The sequence below is a fragment of the Desmodus rotundus genome, chromosome 1, assembly GCF_022682495.2.
Source record: "Desmodus rotundus isolate HL8 chromosome 1, HLdesRot8A.1, whole genome shotgun sequence".
Classification (NCBI taxonomy): domain Eukaryota; kingdom Metazoa; phylum Chordata; class Mammalia; order Chiroptera; family Phyllostomidae; genus Desmodus; species Desmodus rotundus.
In genome coordinates this window covers 9,589,921-9,600,107 of record NC_071387.1, presented here as the reverse complement: position 1 = coordinate 9,600,107, position 10,187 = coordinate 9,589,921, and positions in this window count along the sequence as shown.

The following is a 10,187-nucleotide window of genomic DNA, read 5'->3' as shown; positions in this document are numbered from 1 at the left end:
GGGTTGTGCTGGCACAAAATATTAATTATTGATAAGATTAACAAGGCCATTATGTCGCTATTTGTGGACGTTTTGCTCCCTAGAACTTGTTGGCCAAGGGCAGTGGTTCCTGACAGCCATGGTCTTTGCTTCCCAACCATCTCCAGAGAAGTTGCTGGGACACCCAGCCTCTGTCTACTCTTTCCCACGAATGCTCTTCATCCAGAAACCTCTGTGCCTGCTTCACCATGGCTGCTCTGGTCACTCAGGGCTCTCCCACTGGCTCGCTGAACTCCTTTAGGCTCCCAGAGGGCCCCCAGGGCCTCTCACTGTAGAGCTACTTCCATGGGGAACTGAGAACATTCTATGGGGCTGTGGAACCAGCTTCCTCTTATTTCTATCTCTGCCCACAGGGAGTGGGGGGAGAGGGGCAGGACGGCTATCCACAGCCCCCAAGCCCACATATCCCAGAGAAGGCCTCTTCCTCATTCAAGATCCAAGTTCCAGAGGAGGGACTGAGACTGATTCAGCTTGGGTCCGAGGTCCGTACCGGCATGGCCAGCTGTAACTGAGGGCCACACTGTTCAGACATGGCTGCCAGGAGCCCACCCCTGTAGACGGGGAGCAGGGAGGGCTGGAAGGGGTCACTGAGAGCCAAGCAGACGCAGGCCCTCCAGGCCAAGGGAACCGGCACGCGTCCTGGTGCTGGACCCTGCCCCCAAACCTCTCCCCACACTTGGGTCAGTGACCCAGGCTGGAGTCCAGTCACCTGACACTGCTTCCCTGTGGCGCTTCCTGCCCCCTCAGGGCCTGGGAAACAGCTTTCCCTCACTCCCCTTTTTCGTTTGAACGTTTTCCTTTACTCCCCCAACTCCTTTCACTTGTTTTGAAATCCAAGGGATGGAGGTTGGGAGGGGCCACCTTGTCAGCCATTGGCCCTGGTTTCCCAGAAGGCCCAGCTGACATGCAGCTTGGGCCCCTCATCTCCGACCTCCTGATATGTTATTTTTTCTTTTCTGTAATAATTTTAATGGTATAATTCACATACCATTAGAATACAGTGCAATTTTTTAGCATATTCACAGTGATGGAAACATCACTAAAATTAATTTTCAACACCCCCCCAACTCCCCCGCTGGCATCACTCCCTTTCTCCGCCCCCCACCAGCTACGGCAGCTGCTAATCTACTCTCCGTCTATAGATTAGCCTTTGCTGGACATTTCACGGAAATGGCATCATACAATATATTGTCTTTTGTGACTGGCGTCTTTCACTCAGGAGGGTTTGCAAGGTTCATCCACGTGGCAGCAGGCACCCATACTTTATCCCCTCACAGCGGAATGGCACCCCATTTGTGCGGATGTGCCCCGCTTTATTTATCCAGTCATGAGCTGATGCCCATTTGGGTTGTTTCTTCTTTTTGGCAATTCTGAATAACGCTGCTATGAAGATTCATTTACTAGCTTTTTCTCTCTTGAGTATACAGCTAGAAGTGGAAGTGCTAAGTCACACACAGGCACACCTCATACGTGTTTTATTGCACTTCATACGTGCTGCATTTTTTACAAATTGAAGGCAACGCCCTCCACCAGCAACCAACCAACCAAACAAACAATACAACTCGCTTTATTGCAGTGCTCTGGAAGCGAACCCACGACATCTCTGAGGTTCAAGTTTTTGAGGACCTGCCAGGCTGCTTCCGAAGCAGTTGCACCATTTTGTATTTCCCCCAGCCGTGTATCAGGGGTCCAAGTTCGCCCATCCTCGCTAACACCTATAATTACTTGTCTTCTTGATTACAGCCCTGAGAAGTTCTTGTTGCCCATCCTCGAAGGCCCTGCTCAGAGGCCACCTCTTCCATGATCCTTGACTTCTCTCCTTAAAGTGCCCCACCTCCCCATAACGATTCCACGTGGTGGGGCATCTATAGCCCCGATGCCATGGAAGGGCCTTGTGCTGGGGCCAGGGTCAGAACCAGATCCCCTTGGGCACGTGGTATGACCTGAAAAAAGATTAAAGAAAGCCCAGGCAAAACCAGCTCTCCAGAAGCTGTTGTCACAGGTAGAAGTTTCCATCAGAGCTGCTCCTCTGAGACAGGAAACTGGCCCTGAGCATATTCTGGGCTTCGTTGGCTTGTAAAACAAAACTTATTTACTCCGTGTTAGAGGTTTTCTTTTTCTTCTTCTTTTTTTTTATATATCTGGCATTCAACCCCATTGTTCTGAAAACAGCACTGTTTTTTTTTGTTGTTTGTATGTTTTTGTTTTTTTAAAACTGGTCTTCACCCTTTCTTAGTCTATTTGGTTTAGGTGGGCCTGATCCCAAGCCTCAGATCCAGAGGGAATGGCCCACTGTTTGGCCAATCATAATGAATGATTCCGGGTGGTCACATGACCCAATCTGGGCCAATGATAATCAGCCCTGGAACCTTTTTTTTTTAATTATAGTTTACATTTAATATTATTTTGTATTGTTAGCATAGGTAGCAACATTAATAAAAAAAGGGAGCAAAGGAAACCAGACATTATTGAGCACAATAAACTAGGGAGCATAGTCTGCCTCGCTGGGAAATTACAGTTTCACACACTCCAGGGAGTAACAGCATTTCCCTGCCAAGAGGATTAACCCCGCTCCCTTCCCCTATGTAGGGAGCAGCCCACCCTCTGGATTGTCAGGGAGCAGAGAAAGGTGAGCACCTGCGCAGTAGGAACTAAAATGGAGACCACAGAGTCCTGTCTGTCTAGCCTTGGAAAAGGATCAGATTGGATAAGGGACACAGAACCCCCAAAGATCTAGGAAATATATTGGTTGGGGGGAGGATCCAGCACCAGCCCAAGAAAGCTTGGGAAATTGATTGGTTAGTTTGAAGAATTGCCTGGTCCTTCCCAAGCCCAAGATAATAATATAACCCAGCCTAACAAAGAAGCTCTCCCATTGTGCCCCTGCTCTCTCTCTGAAACATGCATGGGCCCTGTTTATTTGCACGTTCTCTCTTCATTGCAACTATGAGGCCCTAGCAGCCGCCTGTGGCCTGGCAGCCATGTGGACCAAGCACAGGCCTGGGCACAGCACCAACCGGGAATAGACTATGCTAGCCAGATGGGGACAGACATGCCCTAAGCTTCGGTATGGCACAGAACTTGTAGACCTTGGCCTTCATATTGGGCTTGAAAAAGACAAGACTGGACTTTCTCCATGGTGGGACAGACGGAGATGGGACAATGGAAACCCAGAGGCAGGCCCTTAATTTTGCTTCTATAGTGAATCTTACCACAAAGTCTCAACTTCCCATACATGGGTCCCCTGGAATGCTTTCCTCGCGATCCCGTGAAAGAACCCCACTTCCACCGGCAAGAGGGTTAGTTTCAGGTGTACAGAATAGTGGTTAGACAATCAAATACTTTACAAAGTGTTCCCCCTGATACTTCCAGTACCCATACATAGTTATTACAGTATTATTGACTATAGTTCCTACGCTGTACTTTACATCCCCATGACTGTTTTGTAACTACCAATATGTACTTCTCAATCCCTTCACCTTTTTCACCCGGTCCCCAAAACCCCTCCCTCCTTGGGATCTTGTCTAGATGAGCCAATGAATGAGCAGCAGCCCTGGTCTGCAGAGGGATTCGAAGGGAGACGTGCAGAGAAAAAGCAGACATGGGGGATTATACAGCCTCAGAGACAGCCTTTGCATTCCTGTGATTTCCTGTTATACTTCCTGCCGTGGGTTCCAGGACACCCCCCCCCCGCTTGTTTTATAATGTACCCTATTTTCAGGCAGAATTCTCTCCTACTCAAAATTCATTCAAGTTTACGTGACAGAAGCTCAAATCGAATTAGCCTAAGCAAGAGACGATGACTTTCTGGACTCACATAATTGGAAAACTCGATGGACAAATCCAGGTGTGGTGCGATTTAGGACCTCAAATGTCATTGCCAAGAAGCTGTCTTTTTCTCTGTGTTGGATTCATTCCTAGGTAGACTTTCCCACGAGGGGAAAAGCTGGCCCCCCGCAACTCCAGGGCGTATGGAAACCCCCGAAAGGTAGCACCTCCTTTGCACTAGTTCAGTAGAGTCGGAAACAGATGCTCATTAGGCCCAGGGTCTGCAGCTGCTGGCCACTGCTGCTCACTTGTGGCCTAGTGGGGATGGGGTGGGGAGTGGAGGGAAAGAGGAAGAAGCGTGTAACATTTGTTTAGTACCTACCAATGCGGGGTCACACTCAGGCCCATTCTCTGGTGATGAAGCATATTCACAATGTCAAGGACCCGTTCAGGGAGGGCTGATTCCTATTCAGAGAAGCTCCTTTCTATGCCTGAGTCCTTCCTGGCTTGAGTATGTGAAGATGGGCAGAATTTGTGATAAGGCCTGAGCAAAGCTTGAATTCTTCTGCCTAGGACAGTAAGAAGAATTTGGTGGAGCAGAAGATGAGGGTGATGGTGATGATGATGATGATAGCTAATATTATCAATACTCTGCTAAGCGCTTCCCGTGGATTTGCTCACAGCCAATCCTGTGCAGCTTTTAGTATCCTCATTTGCAGACAAAATTGAGGTTCAGGGAGGCTAGGTAACTCTTCTAAGATCACACAGGGCATAAGATTGCAGAGCCAGGCTCACGGAGCCAGGCCATCTGGGAGCAGAATTCTTGCATTTAACTACTGCACTATTTTGCCTCTCAAGAAAGAAAGATGAAAAAGGAAGATGAGGAAAAACTCGAGGACAAGGCTGGGGAACTGTGTGAGGTAGGGGGCCTGTGAGAATGTCCCAGGAGTGGGTGGACCAAAGGGCTTTTAAGAACAATGTCCATGTGAAGTTAGTTTAACTGTAGTACTGGAAATCCTCACTCTGAGTCCCATAAATCTCCCTCTGCTTGCCTTACACACAAATACCTTTGGCGGTGGATGCTGGTGGAAAAAGCAGAAGGTGCCGGCTGCATTCCACGTCAGTCGGAGCTGTGTAAAAACAACACTGCAGGCCTGGGTCAGCCTCCCAGTCCAGACGCTCAACGAATTTAGCAGAAGCCGCAGCTCTGCTGCAGAGGGGAGTGTGAAAATGCAAACCATTCCAGAACTCTCCAAAGTATCGGGGATAGCTGTGCATTTCCACAGGGTGTGAAACATGGACTTGAACTGGTATGTTTGGAATCATAAGGGACAGGAGGCGCCAGCTGACAAAGGAGTTACATACAGATAGCAAATTGAAGCTCAGAGAGGCCCCAAACCCTGAGAATATCAGCTCCTCTGCATCCCCATGTCTCCAGCCTTGGGCTGGGGTGGAAAGATCAAGATTCCATGTCACATATGGCATGGCGTAGGCTGATGACACATATGAGGAAGAGACCAGATGGGGGATTGGAGTCCGTGGGTCTTAGTCTCTGACCCAGAGCATAAAACCCTCTTGTCCAAACTGGGCTTGAGGACAGACACAGATGAACTTCTAAGGGGGAGTGGGCTGGCTTTGCTGCCTTAGGTGGGGAGGGTCCCAGGGCCTGGCCTATGGCTATGTCTGCAGACGGGCCTCAACTGGCTCCTGCTACAAGGAGAGGAGAGGGGCAGAGAGCCAGGCAGAACTTGGCCAGAGACTTGGGAGAGGGAATGAGACCAGGCTGGTAAACTCTGATGAGGAGCCTGGAACAGCGGCCTGGAGCGGGAGGGCAGGGCTGGCTGGGGGAGCTGCCTCTGAGTAGCAGCCAAAGCTGGAGGAGGGGGAGTGGGAAGCAGGGAGGTGAACTTGTCCTGCTGCCCACCTGGGCCGACTCAAGGGCATTAGGGTTCCCAGAGCAGCTGAGAGATGCATCTTGTCAGCCTGGAGAATGGCCAGGCTCTGGCGGCTGCAGGGCTCTTAGGCGAGTTCCTGCCACTTTTCCTCCCTCTCCTAAATGGTGGCTTCTCCAAGGCTCTCTTGTCCTCACTGTCCCTTCTTGTCCTCTCGTTTTCACTCCAAGGCTTGCAGGGCCTCTACCCTGATACCTCCCAGATTTCTACCTCCTGAGAGAGCCCGCCTTCCTATCCATCACCCCCTGGAGTGCCACAGACCCCTCCAGTTCAGAAGCCTGCATCTGCAGCCCCAAGCATGGGGTCTCCGTTCTTCACTGTTCCTTTCCTAATCCCTGACCAGGAGAGGCCTAGGCCTTGGGGCTCAGGTGCCCGCGGGAGCCATGTCTACCAGTGGGTGGATGCTGGGAAGAACTGGTCCCTCCTTGCTGCCTCTCCGTGTCTCACGTGATGCTCTCTCCCTCCTCCACGGCATCCGTCCTCAGCTACCTGCTCACCCATTAAGCACAGGCGGTGGGTTGCGCATGGACCAGAAGCTTGCTTCTACTGACTCCTTCCCCTCTGGAAGGTCATCCGCGTGAACTTGCTGCTTTGGGACTGTCCCTCTTGCCCGCTTAAGATGATGGGATCCTGAGATTTGGGTTTGGCCTTGGAGGGAGAGGCCTCCTTGGGCCTCAAACTGACCTAAGGAGGGCTTGGCACTGGGTTGGGGGCAGAGCCCAACTGACAACACAATGACCCTATACTTGGTAGATGTGGGTCCCCCAGACCTTGTAGGGAGGGGTGAGTGGAGAGATAGGTGTGGAATTCCCTGGGTCCCTCTGCATAATACACTCAACACAGCCTTGCTGCCTTCTTATTTCTCACCGTCCTTCCCCTTCCAGTCCCACCCCCTTTCAATACTCCCTCAGCAAACAGCTTATTAAGGACGCTGGCTCATTGGATTGCAATTAGGGTACAGTTTTATTTTTCTAATCACGGCTCCCCACTGTGAGCCCCTCCACCAGTTGGGAGCCACACACCTCTGACAGCACCATCGCCCATTTTTACATTCAGACATTTTTGGTTATAAAAGCAATCTCATTCTGGCTAAGATCTGGTCATTTTAAAACTAAGCACAGATTTGACTTTAACTTATCTTCTTCCACAAGATAAGCTCCACAAGGGGCTTGAAGTATGTGGGTGTGTGGTGGGGTGGGTGCTGGGGAAGGCAGGATGGTCTCTCTGTCATATGCACACCCCCATCTCTGGGTTTGTTAGCACAGGCAGTTAGGTAGTTATGAATGAGAAAAGGCGCAAAGGGAATCTGACATTGTTGAGCCTGATGGGCTGGGCAGCATAAGCCTATCTGCTTCACCAGGAAACTACAGCTTCACACACTCCAGGGGATCACAGCACTTCGCACCAAGGATAACAACCCCCCTTCCCCACTCTGGTATCAGATTGTTGGAGGGAGCAGGGGGAGGTGCTTGACCATAGAGACCTGTCAGTCTAACCTGGGAAAGGGATCAATTGGCTAGGGGGTAGGCCCATCAGAAGCCCACAAAAGCTTGGGAAGTTGATTGGTTACTTTGAAGAAGCACCTAGTTTGTCCCAAGCCCAAGATAATATAACCCAGCTTGACAAAGAAGCTCTCTCTCTCCCCCTCTCTCAGGAACACGCGCTTGCCCCACTCATTTGTGCATTCTGTCTGTTCTCTCCACAGTGATCACGTGGGTCCAGCAGCCCTGCAGACTCCAAACACAGGCTCCAGGCAGGAGCTGGGGTACAGCAGTGCAGCTGGGAACAGCACTCAGCGGCCTGGATGGGGCTGAGACCCCTTAGCAACTGCCGGGGCTCCTAAGACTAAGCTTTTTTTTTTTTTTTTAAGATTTTATTTATTTACTTTTAGAGAGAGGAGAAGGAAGGGAGAAAGAAAGGGAGAGAGACATGCAAGAAATACATCAGTTGCCTCTCACACACCCCCAGCTGGGGACCTGGCCCGCAACCCAGGCATGTGCCCTGACTGGGAATCAAACTGGTGACCTTTCGATTCACAAGCCGTCACTCAAACCACTGAGCCACACCAGGCAGGGCAGGACCAAGTTTTAATATGAAACAGAAACTGTGGACACTGACTGGCCTTTGTTTTGGCCTTGATGAAGACAAAGTTGGGACTTTGTCCATGGCGGGATGGACGGAGAGATGGGACACAGGGGCAGCCTTCTAGTTCCGCCTGAATAAACCTTGCCACACCACAGTCTGCCATGTGGGGGTCCATGAAATGCTGTTCTCGTCATCCTGTGACAGGGCCCACTTCCACCGGCAACCAGTTCAGTCCTAGGACTGGGGCTGGGGTAGAAGAAAAGGGGAAACAGCTGTCCCTCTATGACACCTGCCTGGCTGTGGTCCTTCCTTTGTGAGTCATGGCTTTGGGGGACTGAGCTCAAAGCCTGTAGGTCTGACGGTAGTAGCTGGAGGCCCTCCCCCAACGGACCAGAGACTCGATTTCCAACACCTGCTCCAAGCACTGGTGGTCCCTCCCCAGGCAAAGCTGCACCTTCCACTTACCCCTCAGCCACATCCTGCAGCCTCCACCCCCTTTGATTCCCACAGCCTCTGCTCCTCTTAACCTCAGTGTTCCAGGAACCAGAACCAAACGGCCTTCCCTGGGACTATGCCACCACGTTCCAGTCTGGTGACCCTGGGGCAGGTGGCAGCCCATGGCTAAGCAGACATCCAACCAGAAAATGACACATCAGTCTCTCCTTCTTGCAGTTACCCCCAAATTTTACATCCGGTTCTCCTGGGCTCCATTCTCAGTGTTGGGGCAGAAACCACTGCAGGCCCCTCCCCTCCTCTGCAGGGTCCTGGGCAGGGCGGGGCGGGGTGGGGAAGCTATTTCTGTGAGCGTTGTCTTCAGGTCCTGATGCTCTCCGAGGTAAAAACCGACAAAACCTGTTTGGCCTCCCTCCCCCTGGAGGCACAGAGTCTCGGGGTGGCCCTCTCCCGGTGACTGCCCTGTTTGATGACCTTTGGAAGAAATACTCCTGCCAGGACCTTCTACCACATTATTCCACCTGTCTGGCCAACAGCATCTTCCCAGACTATGTGCCAGGAACCCCGAAATCCTAGCTGCCAGCCCCTTCTGCTCCCTGCCCCGCAGCTCAGTCTGGGCCCCGTCCTCACACCTGGACACCAGCACTCACCTCACGGGTTTCTCCGCCCGACTTCCACCAACGACAGTGACCTTCCTAAAACTCCTCAACGTTAGTCTTAGCTTCTGCCCTTCCCCACCTCCTCTGATGGCTCCCTATACCTGGAAAACATCCCTACTCCTTGCTCCTGCATCCCAGGCCTCTCTCAGTCTGGACACCAGCCTCATTCCAGCTGAGCCCCCACTGCTCAGGCCTGACAGCAAACAGGTGTCATCGCACGCCCAGCACCGTGCTGAGGGCCCTGCGGGCGGGTCAGAGGGAAGGAGAGTGCTGTGGTCAGTCAGTGATGCCCGCCACGGCCCAGGGTTGCTGCCGCAGGTTTCTGGCCCCCTGTTCTAGCTGTACCAAAGTGTCCACCTCTTCCCACCTGGAGTCCACTCTGGCCTCTCCTTCCACTCCTTTTCCATGGCCCACCAACCAGGTCATTGCCGCCATAAACTCTCCACTCATCCCCAGACTTGCCGCATCCTTGTCCATGCCGTTACCCAGCCACGACTCCCTCCTTTCGTCATCTCTCTCGCGTGCCCCCACCCTTCTGTTTAACCGGGGTGACCTTGTACCTGAGCTTGCCTGGGCTGACGCTGTGGTCTCAGCGTAATTATTAATAGCGCCCTTTCACTTTCATGCATGCCCCAGTTCGCACTATGAATCACACACGCTCCCCCGGACTCCGGCACAGAAGATGCCACAGGCGCTCGCACAATTTTTAGGTCTGGGTTGCGGGCGCCCGGCCCGGTGTCTGGCACAGTCAGGGATCTTGGACTGGAGTGGAACTGAAGTGGTGGGAAGAAAGAGAGAAAGCAGACGCAGGGGTGAGAGGTGTCGACTGGCACTTGCCTGTGGAAAAGCCAGGCTTCCAACCAGCCCGCAGGCAGGTCCCAGAGGGCAGGCGCCCGGAGAGAGACACCATCATGGCGGACTATAAAAACACTGACCGAGCGAGGAAGGCCCAGATCCTGCTGGTGCACACACGTCTTCGGAAAGTGAGAGATCTAAAAATACAGCCGACAGACCGAGAGGAAGTGGGCACTGCAGAGCTGCCTGCTCCCCTCGGTGCAGGCCCAGAGCGGTCCCGCCAGGGGGCTGGAGCCAGGCGTCTTCATGCTGGCCGGGCTTCCTGCTCAGAATGCCCCGTCCTCCCGGGCTCTTCCCGATCCAGCCGAATTGCGGCCCCTCCCCCCAACCTAGACTGATGAGTTCTTCCTGCTGTACTCACTCTGCTCCCTCCCCC